This window comes from Gymnodraco acuticeps, unplaced genomic scaffold (assembly GCF_902827175.1).
Source record: "Gymnodraco acuticeps unplaced genomic scaffold, fGymAcu1.1, whole genome shotgun sequence".
Classification (NCBI taxonomy): Eukaryota; Metazoa; Chordata; class Actinopteri; order Perciformes; family Bathydraconidae; genus Gymnodraco; species Gymnodraco acuticeps.
Genome location: NW_022990872.1, coordinates 516,739 through 538,485, shown reverse-complemented (window position 1 = coordinate 538,485; position 21,747 = coordinate 516,739). Strand labels below are relative to the sequence as shown.

Sequence of the window (21,747 nt, the reverse complement as noted above, 5' to 3'; positions counted from 1 at the left end):
ACTGGGCTTGTGATTTGCATTCTTTATCCACCCCTTTATCATGCACCACCTTCCTTCCTCACTCTGACATACAGTAAAGCACAGTGTTGAAAATGTGAGGAATTAGCTGGCTTTCTAAGATCTTTGTGCAGAGGATTTTCTAGGATTTCTGCCTCCCTCAGTCCCACGATGATCCCTCCCTCTTTTTCCTTCTCCTCTCTTTCATTTCTTGTGATGCCTACAGAAAGGTTTTCTATATTCGACACACTCAAGGGTTTTCAAAATGTCTTCATAAGAACGGTGAAATGTACCTTCTGTTTTTCTATTTTAGTGGGAGTATAAATGATTCAAGGGTTGCAGCTGTTTGCTCTGAGATCTTTGCATAAGAAGTGCAACAGGAAGTGGATCTTTAAAAAGATGCATACTCTGCCGTGCTGATTGTCTGCAATGCAGGAGAGGAGATGTTGATCAATTTAGTCTTTAAGGATATTTGAAACACCAGTGTTACGTTTTCTTTAACAGCTTTTTTGATTTAGCTTACACTGGATTTTACCAAGAGCGGTAAAAACTCAGATTCTGGACAGAAAAAAAAAAGTATTAATCGTTAAACTCTAAGTATATTTGAGTATATAGAGCAGGGGTGTCCAAACTACGGCCCGGGGGCCAAATGCAGCCCGCGGACCATTTTGTATCGGCCCTCAGCAAATTAAAAAAGTAATGTAATACGGCCCACAAATGAAACCTGTGCTTGTTCTATAATGTACTTCTTAAATATAAATGTACACATATATTACACGGTAGTATTCATGTGTTATGGCCTGGAAACACCAAGCTGACACCAAACAACTGACACAGACGGACCCCCGACTGTTGCGTCGCCTCACGTCTCTGCGTCTTGACCATGTGTCGCGCTGGAACACACCGCAAAGACTTCAGCCGACGGCCAAGAAGCACGTACGAACTGCGCATGCGTGAGTGGCAATAACTCTCCTTACCAGCAGGCGGCGGTAGTGTGTATTCGTCATTCAAAAGAGGCAACAACCGGAAGACAGACTGCGTGATAACCGAGAGAAGAAGAACAGACTGCGTGATATAAGCAAACAACAAATACCGTGTGCGTTCCATTTCCACTCTACAGCGAGAAGCTCACGGGGCTTTCCCGAACCTGAGTCGAGTTTGTTTGGGTCCCTCACTTCTGTTTCGCTTCATGCACTGATTCGCTAGCTGAACAGCCAATCAGAGTGATTTGTTTTGCCGACAGCGTTTTGCCGACTGCCCACCGATTTCGACATGTTGAATCGGTGGGTTTTCGGCCGAAAAGGTGTCGGCACGGCTGAAAACACACGACGGTGCGGGACACACCAATCTGAGTAGGGCGTGTCGACGCTCATCGACGGCCTGACGCCTATCGCTGGCCAAAATCGTCTTGGTGTGTCCGGGCCTTTAATAAGACCACTTTTCAAATAAATGCAGTCAATTAAGTCTGGAAACATTTTCTAACAAATCTTAGTTGATAAGAAAAAAATCCCAATGACTTAAAGTATTTCCATAACAAGCTTGAAATAAACCCTTCATATTTCTCCTTATTATAATCAATCTGAGGCTTCTGTTTTAAGGGATGAGCTGCCAACACTCAAGCATAAATTACCTACATTTGATTGATTTTTCAAACTTATAACTTAACTTATGAGGCAATTTACCGCTAGGGAGTGGCCCAGCCCTTCGTATATCTTTCTGTATGTGGCCCTCGTGAAGAAAGTGTGGACACCCCTGGTATAGGCGGTGTCTTTGATCGAAACAAATCATGGAAGTGTACTTCAGCATAGCCAGGCTGTCTTTTCATTCCACGCATCCCATCAATGGAATTCAATACCACAACCAATAAGAGAGTCCTCATCCTACTTCTCATTCAAGCACAGTATTAAAAAGTGGCTCATTGAAAACCAACAGTGTCAGCACTAATGTGTGGGTGTAGGTGTGTATATGAGTGTGTATTGTAAATGTTTTATTTATTATCATGACTTGCTCTTATCTATACTCAGTGATATCATCTATTGTAAATATGTACAATGGTATAACAATGTTGTGGTATTTTTATTATTGCTTTTAGGATGTCTATCACCATCTGGCAAAGGGACTATCGATGAAAACTAGCCTTTTGGCTAATTCGAGTACTTTTACATGTTTTTAATATGTTGATTAATGTACACTGCCCCTTGTTTTAAATAAATAAATTCAATTCAATTCAACTTGGGTACTTTCCACCACTGCCTTTTAATGTACTCCTTAGGCAAGGCAAGTTTATTTATATAGCACTTTTCAACACAAGGCAATTCAAAGTGCTTTACAAAAAACGAAAGACATTAAGAAAATGGCATTTAAAATCAGTCATTAAAAAGAAAAGCTAATAAAATAAACATTAAAATAAAAAATACATGGATAAAAGTTACAGTGCAGTCTAAGATATGAATAATTCAATTAAAAGCAGCGACAAAAAGAAAAGTCTTCAGCCTGGATTTAAAAGTAGTAAGAGTTGCAGCGGACCTGCAGGTTTCTGGGAGTTTGTTCCAGATATTTTGAAATTAAAAGAAACCTTCCTTCTAGCTCTTTTTCACATTTTCTGGCTGTGACATTTCCCACCTCTCTGAGAGATGTGAAAAGAGAAGAGGAGGGTGGACTTCAGCAGGGGTCTGAACGTTAGGTTAGTTCAACGCTGTCTGGCCTCGCTGGGCTTCACTGAGCCTAACACTGCTGATCCTGGATCAAAAGTATCACAAAGCTGAGACTCCGCGGGCTCCGTTGAAGACGATGTGGCCGTGAGTTTGATCAGATAACATTGCACCTCCTGGTTTAGCCGTGGAGATCTGGGGAAAGTAAAAATAGGTCAGATTGGGCTCTAAATCTGAATCAGAAATCCTATATTCGGCATTACAGCGGTAAAGGTACAATGCAGATTAAGGTAGAAAGAGTAGATATAAAGCCCCTGATAGACCTCCACAGAATACAGACTATTGAAATATTGAGCAATAAACCTGCAATGTTCAATACAAGCACCTGTTACAATTGTACGGTGCAATAATAATTATTATGTAAAAACATTTTTATAAAGTCTAATCCTTTAATATGTCATTTATGTCACTTGTTTTTTCTTAAATTGCTGCTACTTTTTAGCCATACGTATTTTGTATTGCATGCCTTTTTTTTACTCGATAGGCCACTCCTTGTTGTAACACTGTAGATTAAACGTTGCAATAACCATTTTAATGTCAAAACATAAACCATTTTTATAAGGTCTCGTACTTTTATCTATCTTTCCTGAAATTGCTGCTACTTTTATGCCATGGTTGTGTACTTATTTGTCTTTATTTTTATAGTATTACTAATGTGTGCTTTTCTTTCATATCATTGCATGCCTTTTTTACCTGCTAGGCCACTCCTTGCTGAAACGATGTACATTTCCCCGCTGTGGGACTAAAATAAATTCTGCATCTGATTCTGAAAAAGGCAAAAACATGTTAGAGGCCCTATTATGCTTTTGGGGGATTTGCAGGCTGCACTATCCCAACTGCATTGCTATTTTCAGTCTCCATATAGTCGAACCAAACACATTATATTGTCTGAATGAAAAATAACACAAGTGTCAGTTGCACTTCACTCCTTAGCATTACACAGAGCCAATACATGCCTCCTGCAGAATAATCTGTTTCCCCCTGACTGTTTGCAAACTCAGTATGTTCCTCTTATTTCTGCCGGCATACATTTACATTCTAAGCACAACTTTTCGTTACTGGAAATGTGTTTAGAAAACGTATTATCCTTGTGTTGCAGGTGGCTGCCAAACAAAAGCAACACTAGCCGGGCGCTTCTGAGCGATGTCCATTACAGTAAACTCTGAGAGGAAAATGTTATATGCATTTTACAGGACCATCAATCTTGTTATGAATACGTTAGTGTGAAATCCAGTCTCAAGCCAATGAAATGTTTGTATGACAAGTTTGCATTTGCCAGTTGGCTGCCAAGAATTTTCTTTATAAAGTAAGTTAAAGATTTTAGGTTTTCAAACTTTTCTTTAAAGTGTCCTTGTGGCTCTGTATGCAAAGGCACAATCTCTCCCTCATATCTGATTCATGGCGTGAGTGTGGGTCGTATCATGCACTGCATGGCATGCCCGCAAACTTGTTTTTATTCCACTGTGTACTGGTATAAAATCCAGCTGGGGGTGAAAATCAAAAGAAAATATAAAAAACAAGGATTCAAAACTGTGAGAAGTGTGGAATTCAGCCAGACACAAATACCCATTGAGATACAGTATCATGACGAACGATTATCACTGGTATAAAAGACTGGTGCAGTGATGACATATTTGTGTACGCACTGAGGTTAACATCTGCCTGGTTCCCTCGAAAAAAGCCAAAGGGATTTTTTCATTTGATTCTTGATTATTGCAGAAAATTAGATTTGTGTCAAAGAAATGTTTATGATGCTTACATTTTGTTCAGCAGGGTCGTCTCCAGATATTAACACCAGTTTTATGATTTAGTAAAAATCTAATGTTGGGCTATAATGGAACTACAGCACGGTCACATGACTTCACGTCACCACCGCTAAGCTAAAGGTGGCTAATGTTGGGCTATAAAGGAACTACAGCACGGTCACATGACTTCACGTCACCACCGCTAAGCTAAAGGAGGCTAATGTTGGGCTATAATGGAACTACAGCACGGTCACATGACTTCACGTCACCACCACTAAGCTAAAGGAGGCTAATGTTGGGCTATAAAGGAACTACAGCACGGTCACATGACTTCACGTCACCACCGCTAAGCTAAAGGTGGCTGTTGGGCTATAAAGGAACTACAGCACGGTCACATGACTTAATGTCACCACCGCTAAGCTAAAGGTGGCTAATGTTGGGCTATAAAGGAACAACAGCATGGTCACATGACTTCACGTCACCATTGCTAAGCTAAAGGCGGCTAATGTTGGGCTATAAAGGAACTACAGCACGGTCACATGACTTCACCACCGCTAAGCTAAAGGTGGCTAATGTTGGGCTATAAAGGAACAACAGTATGGTCACATGACTTCACGTCACCATTGCTAAGCTAAAGGCGGCTAATGTTGGGCTATAAAGGAACTACAGCACGGTCACATGACTTCACCACCGCTAAGCTAAAGGTGGCTAACGTTGGGCTATAAAGGAACTACAGCACGGTCACATGACTTCACGTCACCACCGCTAAGCTAAATGTGGCTAATGTTGGGCTATAAAGGAACTACAGCATGGTCACATGACTTAATGTCACCACCGCTAAGCTAAAGGTGGCTAATGTTGGGCTATAAAGCAACTACAGCACGGTCACATGACTTCACCACCGCTAAGCTAAAGGTGGCTAATGTTGGGAATGATGACGTTTAGTTTAGACACTTTTTTGAGACAATTTAGGCAATCACCACCATCGGGGTATTTACTGTCATTTTATGTCGTAGAACAAAACACTAACATCTCTTCAGCTTGTGTTAACCACAGACTTTATATCAAGCTAAAAAACAAAAACACGTTCGTAAAAGCATTTACTGAAGGGAACAAGAAGTGCTAAAATGCTGACTCATTTCAGGGGTTTAGGAAGTATTCCTTCAGCTCTTTGATTCATGTTTCATTAAATGACATTCTTCAGCTATCTGATTATTTGCTTACATTGCGATTGTGTAGGTCTTCACTTCTTAATGTATACAATAAGCTAAGCTAAGTCCTGGTGGGAAGTCACTCCAACACAAAGTTAATAAGAGACCTCAAAACAATTTATAGCAAATAATGTGTGGGTTGTTAATACAATATGGCTCACTGTTTTCATGTGAATCTGTTGAGAAATTCCTGCGTAAAGGCTTTGTTTCTCTGCCCCACATTACTGCAGTGAACTCTTTCTTTGCAGTCTATGAGGTTTGCTGCTGTGCTACTCCATCAAAACCAGCGGGAGCACTTTCTAAACATTTAGAATAGAGAAATAAAAGATCCCAGGACACACCAGTGACAGCCATCTCTTCTGGGATGAATTGAAGTCAATAACTAAAACGAGGACTCATAAATATACAGGATGTGATGAATCGGATACTAACCAAATCCCTTGTTTGCAGCAATGAAAATATGGTTCAGAGCAGGTTATTTTAAATGATGCCCATGATGCCTCTGACTGTCAGATCATAATATAATTTTATGTCTTCAGCCATGAAGACTTACTCTGCTGGGACTATAAATTACTCGCCTATGTCTACTCGCATTTGCTATTCCCTTGCATCCAATAACGGCTCTTTCCTGTACCTGCTCACTAATAAATCTTTATGACTTGTTAACCATAGCAGAGGGAGCTGGCTTGATACACAGCGCTCCTCTCCTCTGCTGATCTGCTGCTAAGTGCATTGTACTTCACCAAAAGTCCCTTTGTCTGGATATGTGTGAGAAAAGCTTTTGTGAAAACTACCAGGAATGAGTCCTAAAATCCTTAAATGAGCCAGAAAGTCTGGAAGCCAATAGTTTTTATAATGTGCTTTTGTTTGTTAGCCTGAATTAAGGTCTGTGGTAACACAAGCTGAATAGATTTTAACGTTTTGTTCTACGACATAAAATACGTCAGTAAATACCCCACTGGTGAATTTAAAACGGCCGTTGCTAACAAGTGTCTTAATGAGACGACTAAACGTCATGAAGCCCAACATTAGGCGCCTTTAGCTTAGCGGTGGTGACGTGAAGTCATGTGACCGTGCTGTAGTTCCTTTATAGCCCAACATTAGCCAACTTTAGCTTAGCGGTAGTGACGTGAAGTCATGTGACCGTGCTGTAGTTCCTTTATAGCCCAACATTAGGCGCCTTTAGCTTAGCGGTGGTGACGTGAAGTCATGTGACCGTGCTGTAGTTCCTTTATAGCCCAACATTAGCCAACTTTAGCTTAGCGGTAGTGACGTGAAGTCATGTGACCGTGCTGTAGTTCCTTTATAGCCCAACATTAGCCAACTTTAGCTTAGCGGTAGTGACGTGAAGTCATGTGACCGTGCTGTAGTTCCTTTGTAGTCTCACGTTAGCTTCTTACTTCTGGAGTTTGCATTTATGCTTCAACTCTTATAAAATGTGTGTTATTGTATGGAGATTATCCTGATGAACCAAATGTGTACTGTAGGTATCATAACCGTTTGTTTGCCACAGAGATTATTTTCAGCAATATTCCAAAATCCAATGGAGAAATCCCATTGTCTTTTTGTTGAGGGAACCAGGGAGATGCTAATCTTTTCGTCGTTCTACAGAAATACATCATCCCTGCACCACTCTATTGAAGAAGTTGTACTTGTTGACCAAAGGTCTTTGTTTGTGAGGCTGTCTTTTCTCCTTTTGTTGGCTTAAGGCCAAGGTTAGATTTATTTTAAATATATGTTTACCTCCCAACCTGTTTGTAGTTCAGTGTTCCCAGTCCTTCCCTTCACTAGCCTAAAGCCATGTCAGTCAGGGTTTCTGGATCATCTTTACCTTCACCCTGCAGACCCTGTTTGTCAGAGTTACTTTCTTTATACTCTGCAACAGGATATTCTAACATGGTGCGAGCGGTGGTTTGCTCACTCCTTGCTGGGCTTCATTCAAATGACCTCACTGACCTCTTGGGAAGTATTGATCAGTTCTCGGTCCTTGCTTCCCTCCATCAGATATCTCGTCCTAACCTGAGGAGGCGATGCAACCAGAGGCAAGGTCAAGTGCTGGTCTGAAGGCGGAGAGGGGTGAGGGTATGCCTGAATTATTATCATGTTGGACCCTTCTGAATTTCAAATATCTCAGATTTATAGTTGTAGAATTGCTCGGGTGGACATTTAGGGGTGAGTGGTGGCAGTAACAGCATAATTAACAGAATTATCCATGTGTAGTATTCATTGATAATGCTTGTATAACCTTAGAAAAGCAGAAACCAACATATTTAGGATCAAAAATGATTTTATTTATAGGAAAACCTGCCTTTCATGAAGCATTTTCAGGCAGTAGCCTCACAATGAAACACATGAGCACATACTACAGTTTAAAAAAAAGCAGGAATAAAATCTGAGCTGACAGAAAATGCTCCGTTTTAGTTTAATACACACAGTGAAGCTCACACACACTATTTTATGAACATATAGTTTCATCTCTTGAATTAAAAACAGAACAATCCAACTCATATTTGTACCATCTACTCCTGTCCCACTGCTAACTGCAGACCATGCGGCAGATATCTTGTTTATTCCACAATAGAGCAGGGAGAGCTTATGTCTTCAATTTTGGTCTCTCTTGTTGTTGGTTCCCTCGGAGGTCAGCAGTGTCAAGACAGGTGGTCAACGGTCAAATCCACAAGTCAAAGCTCACTAAAGTACCAGAATAATGAGGAAGCTGCAAGCAGATTTACTTTGGGAAATAACCCTGGCAGTTCACTGTACATAGAGAGCTGCAGGAATGAGTCAGCTTTTTGGCCATTGCTGTCCCTTGTCTGTAAGTAATCGGTTTTCTGATTGTGTTTTTGGTTAAAAGCCTGAAATAACCCATAAGAAATGTTACCATAGTGTACCATAGTACGTACCATGGTACACCATGGTAGTACCATGGTACCTCAGATTTTACCATAGTGTACCATAGTACATACCATGGTACGTACCATAGTGTACCATAGTACGTACCATGGTACTACCATGGTACCTCAGATGTTACCATTATGCATACCATGGTATAACCCTGGTACATACCGTTGTACCACAGCTGTTACCATGGTATGTACCATGGTACCTCCGATACTATAGTACATGCCGCGGTACCTCAGATAACTGGTACTCCATGGAGTATTCAAATGGTACTACAGACATTACCATGGTACGTATCATGATAATCACTCAAGTCCCATTGTATGCATTTTTTATTTATTTTTTTAAATGTGAATGCAAGTCTTATACCTTGTTTAGTATTTTTCATTGCTGGTTTTAGTTGGTTTCCCTTTAGGTAACATATATTTTCATCTTCTTTTTCAACACATCTTCCCACAAAATAGCCAAAGAATTACACTTTAGATAAAGATGTTCTCAAAGTTGTTATTGAATGAGACAACTGAGTTCATACAGCGCTTCAATGTGGCGTTTTACTCACATATTTAGAAATATCCATACAGATTTACCCAGTCACAGACACAAACACACATGCATTACAAAATACAGTTAATGATCAAACAGTGAGTTATAAAAAAACAATAATAGCATAAATAAAAACACATTTAAATCATCATATATGTGCAGACAAATTGAGTCTCAACAGTTTGTGCTAGCCCTCAACATTTAACTTGTCTCAAACAAAGGCATTTTCATCACCTTAAGGTCTGTGGTTAACACAAGCTGACAAACTGATTATGTCTACGACATTAAATAGGTCAGTAAATACCCCACTGATGGATTTTTAAATGGCGGTTGCTAACAATTGTCTAAATGAGACGACTAAACAGCATCACGCCCAACATTAGCCGCCTTTAGCTTAGCAGTGGTGACGTGAAGTCATGTGACCGTGCTGTAGTTCCTTTATAGCCCAACATTAGCCGCCTTTAGCTTAGCGGCGGTGACGTGAAGTCATGTGACCGTGCTGTAGTTCCTTTATAGCCCAACATTAGCCGCCTTTAGCTTAGCAGTGGTGACGTGAAGTCATGTGACCGTGCTGTAGTTCCTTTATAGCCCAACATTAGCCACCTTTAGCTTAGCAGTGGTGACGTGAAGTCATGTGACCGTGCTGTAGTTCCTTTATAGCCCAACATTAGCCGCCTTTAGCTTAGCGGCGGTGACGTGAAGTCATGTGACCGTGCTGTAGTTCCTTTATAGCCCAACATTAGCCGCCTTTAGCTTAGCGGAGGTGACGTGAAGTCATGTGACCGTGCTGTAGTTCCTTTATAGCCCAACATTAGCCCTCTTTAGCTTAGCGGCGGTGACGTGAAGTCATGTGACCGTGCTGTAGTTCCTTTATAGCCCAACATTAGCCGCCTTTAGCTTAGCGGTGGTGACGTGAAGTCATGTGACCGTGCTGTAGTTCCTTTATAGCCCAACATTAGCCACCTTTAGCTTAGCGGTGGTGACGTGAAGTCATGTGACCGTGCTGTAGCTCCTTTATAGCCCAACATTAGCCGCCTTTAGCTTAGCGGTGGTGACGTGAAGTCATGTGACCGTGCTGTAGCTCCTTTATATCCCAACATTAGCCGCCTTTAGCTTAGCGGTGGTGACGTGAAGTCATGTGACCTTGATGTAGTTCCTTTATAGCCCAACATTAGCCGCCTTTAGCTTAGCGGTGGTGACGTGAAGCCATGTGACCGTGCTGTAGTTCCTTTATAGCCCAACATTAGCCACCTTTAGCTTAGCGGTGGTGACGTGAAGTCATGTGACCTTGATGTAGTTCCTTTATAGCCCAACATTAGCCGCCTTTAGCTTAGCGGTGGTGACGTGAAGTCATGTGACCGTGCTGTAGTTCCTTTATAGCCTAATGTTAGCTTTTTACTTCAAAAATCATAAAGTGCTGTTTAGGTCTATACTGTATGCAGAGATGACCAGCTGAGCCAAACGTGCAGGTATCATAAACTTTCTTTGTAAAATATCTTGTTTTTTGCAATATTCTGAAATCCAATGGAAAAACCCGAATGGCTTTTTCTCGCGGGAACCAATGGAAATGCTAACTTCTGGATCCGCCTACAAAAACACGTCAACACTGCACTATTTCAACAAAGAAAGTGTCTGTGTGCTTTCCTGTGTATGAGGCATTGTTGCAGCACCTTGGGTGTGCTTACTTTTGTTTTTCACCTTCAAATAAAGTGCCTTGCATTCTGTATTCTGGCTGAGCTGCTTGTTCGTTTATGGCACATTTGATTGTCTCGCTTCCCCATCTGCCGCCATGTTCCCAGATTTCAGAAATTGAATGAGAAAATGAGTTTGGCTTAAGTCAAAATTAAATAACTAATTGTACGATTAGTTTAAGCTGAGTTCAGGGTAAGAAACAGGTGTTTGAATCTCATTGGTTTCAGCCTCTGATATCTTCTGCATCCAGTGGTTCAGGGTTTTAATAATGTCGACAGAGGACCTATTTTTTTCCTCAGCCAGAGCATCTACAGTTGTGTTATTTAATTTCACGCTTTGAGAGGCTCCTTCATTCCTGCTGTGTTGCGCTGCGAAACAATCGCAACCGTCAACAACACATTCAATCCATCCGGGGGTTTTTATTGTCTGTTATAAGTGTACTTTTATTATAACATGTTGGAGTGCTAACTCACCGTCTACTCAATATTGTACCCAGCACAACAATTGGAAACAGGATGGAGGAAGTGCCAGGTTTATCCTCCTGGGACCCAGCCCATTGAAAATGTCCACTGGAGTTGACATTTTGTTAACATGCATCTCCTTTTACTCTTTTGAGCTACTCTATCAATCCCTGATGTGCTGTACAGAGGACATCCTGGTCTTTCCAGTGAGATGTCATTGGTTAAAATTGCATGCTGGGAAGTTCCTCTTTCTTTTCATCCAAAATGGCTGGCATACGAAAAACAAAATGTTATAGAAGCAGGAGAAGTCAAATATCGTTGAATATTTGTAATTTTTACCATGAAAATCATATATATTCTTGTTTATTAACATGTGAGGAACTATATAATTAGTTCTGAGAGCAATTAAATAATTCAAGTTTTCAAATAACAGGCCTTTTATAAATGTCCATCCTAGTGGACGTCAGGACCGTCTTCATGGACTTTATGACTCAATATTGTTGCAGGAGACGGAACTGAAGCAGACATTTTCTGCACCAGAAAGTTCAGGGAGATTCAGATGTTGAGCTCTCAGATGATGAGAGAGATGAGGCTTTCACACCTGGGATAGAAGAGGGTCAAGAAGAAGGGGGGGGGATGCAGGAGGCTCCATGAGCGCACAGATAGATACATAGAGACAGATAGGGACGAGCTAGAAAGACATAGAGTAGCACGTATGTCTTATTGTTGTTTTTATTTGAAGTGGAGCCATGATGAGAGTTGCCTCAGGAATGCAAGCTTTGTTTCTATGAGCAGGTCAAATGGAGACCACATCCATAAGACTAGTCAAGATGACCCTACAGCCCGTGCTGACTGGAGTCAATGAGGTACTTTCCCAGTACATCGACTACAAAGTCTTTGAAGATCCGGAAAGATTCATCAAAAAACAAGCTAGTTTTGTATTGACCAAATAAACAGCAACGTTCAGATCAATTACTCATTCATGTTTTAAATAAAGGTGAATGTATTCTTGTATTAATATCACTCTATAACCATAATACGTTACATAGTCCATCTGTTAATGTTGGCTGTCTTTTCAAACTAATATGGTCCCGACGTCCTCTACAGTGGACATACTGTAACACTTTAAAATAAAATAAAAAAAGTCTACATTGCAAGATGTTTTTTTAACCCTAAATAGGAAATCACACAAAAAAGGAAATTGGAAGACACTTTTTTTCCTCGGGTCCCAGGAGGATATAGCAACGTGTTTATTACTAGCCATACAACATTTCTATACATTGCTGATTTGATTGGGGATATTGTTTGCTTTCCTTATGAAGCTTCTACTTTTTGTGAAAAGGACCGTATACTAAAGTTCTTTATTGATCCCAAATTGGGAAATGTTATGCTTTTGGGGGTTTTACCTTTCCTGTAGTTTGTTATACGTTTGTGTGCATGTAAATGGTCTGCAAGTTCTAAAATCCCAAAGCGAAAACCTCATGATAGTAGACCATTCCAGATCTACTAAATCATTACTGCTCTTAGGATATTATGCCATGTGTTAAATATGAGGAGGCAAGCATTTTAAAAGTGCACTCTAATCCACTTTAAATCCTCATCATCTGTGTTTTGAGTATAATCTCAAAAGTCAAATTGATCCCCGTTAAGCCGTCCTGCTCTTAAGAGAATAAACGGCATGGCTGCTCCGTACCCAAGTTAGCATTACGGGGCTAATCACAGTTTAGGTATTAATTCCACTCACTGAGTTTATCCTGTATAAATAGTTTGTCATGTTGCTAAAATAAACTGTTACACAGAACATATTTATTTATTTGTTCTAGTGTATTCCTTAAGAAAAGACCCTTTCTTCTCCATGAGATGTGTGAGGCCTTGTGTGTGAGTTTGTGTCTTTAAGGACCATTTTCATATGAAAAAGAAAGTTATTAGAGCTATTATACATTTTAAAACATTGATTAGTACAGCTTTAAAAGAACTGCAGAGCCCAATCTGCTCTGATTGGTCAGCAGACCGGCTCTGTTGTGATTGGTTGATCACTTAGAGATGTACCGCCCCTTAGCCAATCACCTACAAAAAAGTAATACATCAAAAGTATTAAACCTTTCAATTTGTAACATTTTTGCATCATTACAAATGATGTGTTTCTATTACTTTACTAGTTTTCTCCTTAGGGTATATATTTGAAAGCGATGCTTCAAGCAAACTGAAAGTACGTCAAGCAGTGAAATTAAGTCATTTCTGAACACAATCAGTGGGTAAAGATGACGAGGTTGAATAAAGAGGGATTTATCTCAAAGAAGAAACTCTTGGTCTTCTGTTGTGGTGCAACATTCCCTGTGCATGTACTGTGAGATCAATTTGGAATGACATGTTACTCCTCCACAAACTCAGCCATGAGGGAAGAGCGGATTCTGACAGAAAAAACTAAAGAAAACATGGAAACCCATTTATTAATAGACATAGACTGGAGACAGGCAGTCAGTATGCATGTTCAAATGCTGTCAGACACTCAAGCTACACCCAGAGAGACAACATGCGACCTGAGAGAGTGTCGGATTCAGTTTGAACAGGAACATCCTCTCAGAGTACCTGCCTCTCACAGTCAGTCATTTTAATTAGCCGTCCGTGGCTGCTAGCATCACGTGAACGCAGGCTTTCAGAGGCTAGTTGTTAGCGCTAACAGCAGCCTTGGTGGGGCTTGTAGTGTGGGAGCTTTTCAGGCAGATAGCAAGAGAGTCACGGCTGGTAAAGTGAACATAATTAACCTCCAGGGAGCCCCTGATCTTAGACCTGCCAGTGGGAGGAGGTGTGTGTGTGTGTGTGTGTGTGTGTGTGTGTGTGTGTGTGTGTGTGTGTGTGTGTGTGTGTGTGTGTGTGTGTGTGTGTGTGTGTGTGTGTGTGTGTGTGTGTGTGTGTGTGTGTGTGTGTGTGTGTGTGTGTGTGTGTGTGTGTGTGTGTGTGTGTGTGTGTGTGTGTGTGTGTGTGTGTGTGGGGGATGAATAAACCAGCAGTTAACTTTGAAGTTGGTTGAAAAGCTGAAAGGAAAATACAAGGACAGGTCATTCTTTATTTTTGTTATTCTTGAAATGCCCAGGTGTCTTTACTGTCAGCAGTGCAGCAGAGGCTAATGGTGAACGTCCCCAGTTGGACATCTTTGACCCAGAACACACGTGCATGATGGCAATACACACATGCACAAACACACACAACAACTCCTGACAATTGCAATTGCACAACCGAGTACTTTCTCTATATTTGCTTTATTTAACATACTTTTGTATTACTTTTTGTAAATACTACTATTTTACTAACGCATGCTCGCCTCTTGAATGAATGAATAAATGAATAAATAAATAAAAATATATAATAATTAATCAATAGATCTTATATACTGGGCTACTTATTAAAATTCAAATAATCATAACAAGAATAATGATACAAATAATAATTAGATAATAATTAGAATTAATAATCAAAAAATTATACTTTTGATATACTGTATTAAAACCCATTTGCAGCGTTACGTACATGATATATAAGATTCCAAAGAATAAAAGGAGATCAAATAATCAAGAGAATAAATACAACAAAATGATCCTGAAGTTCAGAACAGATAAAGTGAATGAGAGAAAATGAACAAAATGCACTTCTTGCAAGGCGCCCTGGATAAAAGCATCAGTTTAAATTAAAGTAATCTCTCCTCCTCCGACTCCTCGGGATCTTATGACCACCCTCAGACTTGTTGATAAAAACAAACAGCGAGGGGCTGCTGGAACAGAGCCAGACCTTGGACAGCATCCAACTAAAGTGAGGAGGAGCAGATTCAACACGACTGCATCCGTCCTCCCAACACATCCGCATGGATCCTGTCCTCTTATGAACACCCATCTGTCACATCACGCCTCCTCCCCCCGGGACGTACCACAGCGAGAGGGGTTCAGACAGCAGGATGTTCTGGTTCTCTGACAGAACCTGAGCAGCTGCTGGGAGACAATGTGTGTCTACTTTAAAGAGTCCTCTCCTGCTGATGTTCAGGCGTATATCAGTATGTAGTGTCTCTACTTTAAAGAGTCCTCTCCTCCTGATGTTCAGGTGTATATCAGTATGTAGTGTATCTACTTTAAAGAGTCCTCTCCTGCTGATGTTCAGGTGTATATCAGTATGTAGTGTATCTACTTTAAAGAGTCCTCTCCTGCTGATGTTCAGGTGTATATCAGTATGTAGTGTCTCTACTTTAAAGAGTCCTCTCCTGCTGATGTTCAGGTGTATATCAGTATGTAGTGTCTCTACTTTAAAGAGTTCTCTCCTGCTGATGTTCAGGTGTATATCAGTATGTAGTGTATCTACTTTAAAGAGTCCTCTCCTGCTGATGTTCAGGTGTATATCAGTATGTAGTGTCTCTACTTTAAAGAGTCCTCTCCTGCTGATGTTCAGGTGTATATCAGTATGTAGTGTCTCTACTTTAAAGAGTCCTCTCCTGCTGATGTTCAGGTGTATATCAGTATGTAGTGTCTCTATTTTAAAGAGTCCTCTCCTGCTGATGTTCAGGTGTATATCAGTATGTAGTGTCTCTACTTTAAAGAGTCCTCTCCTGCTGATGCTCAGCTGTATATCAGTATGTAGTGTCTCTACTTTAAAGAGTCCTCTCCTGCTGATGTTCAGGTGTATATCAGTATGTAGTGTCTCTACTTTAAAGAGTCCTCTCCTGCTGATGTTCAGGCGTATATCAGTATGTAGTGTCTCTACTTTAAAGAGTCCTCTCCTGCTGATGTTCAGGTGTATATCAGTATGTAGTGTCTCTACTTTAAAGAGTCCTCTCCTGCTGATGTTCAGGTGTATATCAGTATGTAGTGTCTCTACTTTAAAGAGTCCTCTCCTGCTGATGTTCAGGTGTATATCAGTATGTAGTGTCTCTACTTTAAAGAGTCCTCTCCTGCTGATGTTCAGGTGTATATCAGTATGTAGTGTCTCTACTTTAAAGAGTCCTCTCCTGCTGATGTTCAGGTGTATATCAATATGTAGTATCTCTACTTTAAAGAGTCCTCTCCTGCTGATGTTCAGGTGTATATCAGTATGTAGTGTCTCTACCTTAAAGAGTCCTCTCCTGCTGATGTTCAGGTGTATATCAGTATGTAGTATCTCTACTTTAAAGAGTCCTCTCCTGCTGATGTTCAGGTGTATATCAGTATGTAGTATCTCTACTTTAAAGAGTCCTCTCCTGCTGATGTTCAGGTTTATATCAGTATGTAGTGTCTCTACTTTAAAGAGTCCTCTCCTGCTGATGTTCAGGTGTATATCAGTATGTAGTGCCTCTACTTTAAAGAGTCCTCTCCTGCTGATGTTCAGGTGTATATCAGTATGTAGTGTCTCTACTTTAAAGAGTCCTCTCCTGCTGATGTTCAGGTGTATATCAGTATGTAGTGTCTCTATTTTAAAGAGTCCTCTCCTGCTGATTTTCAGGTGTATATCAGTATGTAGTGTCTCTACTTTAAAGAGTCCTCTCCTGCTGATGTTCAGGTGTATATCAGTATGTAGTGTCTCTACTTTAAAGAGTCCTCTCCTGCTGATGTTCAGGTGTATATCAGTATGTAGTGTCTCTACTTTAAAGAGTCCTCTCCTGCTGATGTTCAGGTGTATATCAGTATGTAGTGTCTCTACTTTAAAGAGTCCTCTCCTGCTGATGTTCAGGTGTATATCAGTATGTAGTGTCTCTACTTTAAAGAGTCCTCACCTGCTGATGTTCAGGTGTATATCAGTATGTAGTGTCTCTACTTTAAAGAGTCCTCTCCTGCTGATGTTCAGGTGTATATCAGTATGTAGTGTCTCTACTTTAAAGAGTCCTCTCCTGCTGATGTTCAGGTGTATATCAGTGTGTAGTGTCTCTACTTTAAAGAGTCCTCTCCTGCTGATGTTCAGGTGTATATCAGTATGTAGTGTCTCCACTTTAAAGAGTCCTCTCCTTCTGATGTTGAGGTGTATATCAGTATGTAGTGTCTCTACTTTAAAGAGTCCTCTCCTGCTGATGTTCAGGTGTATATCAGTATGTAGTGTCTCTACTTTAAAGAGTCCTCTCCTGCTGATGTTCAGGTGTATATCAGTATGTAGTGTCTCTACTTTAAAGAGTCCTCTCCTGCTGATGTTCAGGTGTATATCAGTATGTAGTGTCTCTACTTTAAAGAGTCCTCTCCTGCTGATGTTCAGGTGTATATCAGTATGTAGTGTCTCTACTTTAAAGAGTCCTCTCCTGCTGATGTTCAGGTGTATATCAGTATGTAGTGTCTCTACTTTAAAGAGTCCTCTCCTGCTGATGTTCAGGTGTATATCAGTATGTAGTGTCTCTACTTTAAAGAGTCCTCTCCTGCTGATGTTCAGGTGTATATCAGTATGTAGTGTCTCTACTTTAAAGAGTCCTCTCCTGTTGATGTTCAGGTGTATATCAGTATGTATTGTCTCTACTTTAAAGAGTCCTCTCCTGCTGATGTTCAGGTGTATATCAGTATGTAGTGTCTCTACTTTAAAGAGTCCTCTCCTGCTGATGTTCAGGTGTATATCAGTATGTAGTGTCTCTACTTTAAAGAGTCCTCTCCTGCTGATGTTCAGGTGTATATCAGTATGTAGTGTCTCTACTTTAAAGAGTCCTCTCCTGCTGATGTTCAGGTGTATATCAGTATGTAGTGTCTCTACTTTAAAGAGTCCTCTCCTGCTGATGTTCAGGTGTATATCAGTATGTAGTGTCTCTACTTTAAAGAGTCCTCACCTGCTGATGTTCAGGTGTATATCAGTATGTAGTGTCTCTACTTTAAAGAGTCCTCTCCTGCTGATGTTCAGGTGTATATCAGTATGTAGTGTCTCTACTTTAAAGAGTCCTCTCCTTCTGATGTTGAGGTGTATATCAGTATGTAGTGTCTCTACTTTAAAGAGTCCTCTCCTGCTGATGTTCAGGTGTATATCAGTATATAGTGTCTCTACTTTAAAGAGTCCTCTCCTGCTGATGTTCAGGTGTATATCAGTATGTAGTGTCTCTACTTTAAAGAGTCCTCTCCTGCTGATGTTCAGGTGTATATCAGTATGTAGTGTCTCTACTTTAAAGAGTCCTCTCCTGCTGATGTTCAGGTGTATATCAGTATGTAGTGTCTCTACTTTAAAGAGTCCTCTCCTGCTGATGTTCAGGTGTATATCAGTATGTAGTGTCTCTACTTTAAAGAGTCCTCTCCTGCTGATGTTCAGGTGTATATCAGTATGTAGTTTCTCTACATGTCTCCGTGCTTTAATGTTCAGAAAGCTCTTTATTTTTCTCATACTGCCTGTGCTGCAGCACCTCTTTTCACCCTCTGTCTGAAACCAGAGCCCAGTCTGCTCTGATTGGTTAGCTGGCCAGCTCTGTTGTGATTGGTCAACCACTTAGAGATATCCCGCCCCTTAGCCTATCACGTACAATGTGGTGGAGCGCTAGCCAATAGAAGCGCGAGTGTTCCAAAGTGATGTCACTATGTTCCAGTTAACAAAGGAGTCCAATGGAGACGTTTCAGTGTAGAAACTCCTCTGGAGGGAACACAGGTATTTTAGCCTTTGCAGACCATTTACATGCACTAAAACCCATATAAAACACTACAGGAAAGGGATATACACCTCTCCTCTCAAAAATGGTGACTTTCCATTTTTTCTATATTTTAAATAAACAGCTGTGATGGCCGAGTGGTTAAAGCGCTGGACTCGAAATCCAATGGGGTTTCCCCGCGCAGGTTCAAACCCTGCTCACAGCGATTGAAGAATCCAAACATTTCTTAAGTTGTACGTCACAAATGTAAAATGGAGAAATAAGTTCCATTGCAAAAAATGTTATGACTTAAACAGCTCAGGAAACACAAGCACTGAAGAGTATCAGTGTTTCTTAAAAGTCCCATGTCATGCTTTTCCGGTTATCACCCGTCCCCTTGTTGTTATGAAGGTTTTTCTGCATGTAAACGGTCTGCAGAGTCACAAACCCTCAAAGTGCACCCTGTAGCGAGTAAAGCTCTAACACAGAGAATACCTGTCTGTGCTGCCCCAGAACGCCTCGTTGGACATTTCTCTTCTTCCATTGTTTGCTTCCTGGGTTCTGTGACGTGTGAAAACCCAGATCAACAACAAATGACCGGATTGGCCCAAATGGACCAATCCTTGGAGCTCCTCACACACCAGGATCCCTTGGCTAACTAACAGGGAGTCCCATTGACTTGCATAGAGCTCCCTGAACGCTGGTAATAGACGAGTTGGGATGGCGGAGAAATGCTCTCCGCAGACCCATTCTCACAGCGTTATAATAAACCTTTTCTTTCTTAATATCAAGCCACACTTATTGTTTTTACTTCGGCTGTGAGTGTTTGTGTGTGCTCAGGATGAGTTTCGCTTGTTCTCGCTGTATCGCCGACCCGGAAACCTGTCCGCTCTTCGCAGCAGCTCGAAGCAGCGACGAGCCTCGCAACGAGCCTCGCAACGTCCCGACCAATCGGAGCACACTGGGCTCACAGGGAGGGGGGGGGGCGGGGTGGGAGAGTGAATACACACACTATACAGAGATGCTGTGTGAGAAACCAATGTGAGTTTGGAACATTGAACAATTTAAATCTATTCTAGTAGACCTCAACAATGGAATTATGATCAGTAGAAATGGCCATGACACGGGACCTTTAAGTCGCTATATGTGCATGTGTTGTACCACTTGGTTCAAGTCAAAAGGAAGGACTTGGCCAGTGAAGATCATGAGTTTTGGTCCTACCCTGTCCATATCTAGATCTTGCTGCCACTCATACTTCCAGGTCATTTCACCATCCAAAGAGAAAATGTTATTTGGACCACAACCAAAGCCTTTCCCCTTTAAGAGTCTGAACTCGGTTCATCCTCACTGCTTTGTTTGAGGTGTTATCCACAAATGATGCCCAGAAATCACAAAATGTGTTAAAAAACATCCATCAAAGTGACTTTAAAGCTAATTTCCTAAGACATTTATTATAATTTCAGTTATTTTAGGTATTAAAGTTGCACTCTTTCTCCTCTAAATGTCATTTATCCAACATTTGATGAGTGTTTGAGGATGAAATGTGACACTGAGGAAGACTCAAAGCAGATTATTTTGGTGATTCATAATGACAGGAGATAGAAATATAAGGACGTGATAATTCTCTTTCAAGGACCTGTCAACATTGTCAGGTATGCTACTTTACAAACTTGAATTAGCAATAAGGAGGATAGAACTCCGAAGTACTTCCTTCAACTTTTGCCTAGTATGTGTTTTGAATTTGAACATGTTTTTCTGCTTTCAGATGGACAGAGAAGTTTGTGGATCACAGAAAACAATAGCACACGGTCAACAAGAGTTAGACCAAAGCAAGGGTATTTATTTGTATTTGTGAAAAAGTGAAACTCATTTCATTCCTGCATCTTTCTCATGTTGGCATGAACACATCTTGGCTTCAATTCTGCATTTCCAGAGAAGACGCTGTGTGTCTTTTGCTCTCGTGATCCTAAAGCACTCTCAAGGAAAGAGAGAGTGCTTCACATCCTGTTGTCGGAGCTGTTTAAGTCTGACATTTTGTTTGCAATGAAGCTTATTTTCTGCGTTATACACTTGTGACAACCACCAGGAAACTTAAGAAACAGTTCGTTTCTTCAATCGCTGTGAGCATTTCTCCGCCATCCCAACTCGTCTATTACCAGCGTTCAGGGAGCTCTATGCAAGTCAATGGGACTCCCTGTTAGTTAGCCAAGGGATCCTGGTGTGTGAGGGGCTCCAAGGATTGGTCCATTTGGGCCAATCCGGTCATTTGTTGTTGATCTGGGTTTTCACACGTCACAGAACCCAGGAAGCAAACCATGGAAAAAGAGAAATGTCCAATGAGGCGTTCTGGGGCAGCATAGACAGGTCTTCTCTGTGTTAGAGCTTTACTCGCTACAGGGTGCACTTTGAGGGTTTGTGACTCTGCAGACCGTCTACATGCAGAGGAACCTTCATAACAACAAGGGGACGGGTGATAACCGGAAAAGCATGACATGGGACCTTTAAGAAACACTGATACTCTTCAGTGCTCGTGTTTCCTCAGCTGTTTAAGTCATAACATTTTTTGCAATGGAACTTATTTCTCCATTTTACATTTGTGACGTACAACTTAAGAAATGTTTGGATTCTTCAATCGCTGTGAGCAGGGTTTGAACCTGCGCGGGGAAACCCCATTGGATTTCGAGTCCAACGCCTTAACCACTCGGCCATCACAGCTGTTTTCCTCTAGATATGGGAAATGGCTATAATCGCCTTACTGAAACAGACCATATACATTTATTGAAGACTCAAGGTATCATAGGTTTTATCCATCATAACTAAAGAGTGGTGCAAAGATAAAACAAAATGAAGTGTGTCCCTGAAGTTAGCATCACCCTGGTTAATGTCTGTGGCAAACAAACTTTTATGATTTATACTTACATGTTTTGTTCAGCAGGAGAATCTCCACAT

General features: G+C 40.9%; 2 non-coding genes across 2 annotated transcripts; one reads left to right on the top strand and one right to left on the bottom strand.

Annotated features, from left to right (window-relative positions):
• Positions 1 to 18,942: 18,942 nt before the first annotated feature.
• On the top strand, positions 18,943 to 19,024 carry trnas-cga. The gene has a single exon. It is a non-coding gene; the product is annotated as a tRNA-Ser (tRNA).
• A 2,407-nt stretch (positions 19,025 to 21,431) lies between these two features.
• Positions 21,432 to 21,513, bottom strand: trnas-cga. Its single transcript has one exon. It is a non-coding gene; the product is annotated as a tRNA-Ser (tRNA).
• Positions 21,514 to 21,747: the final 234 nt, after the last annotated feature.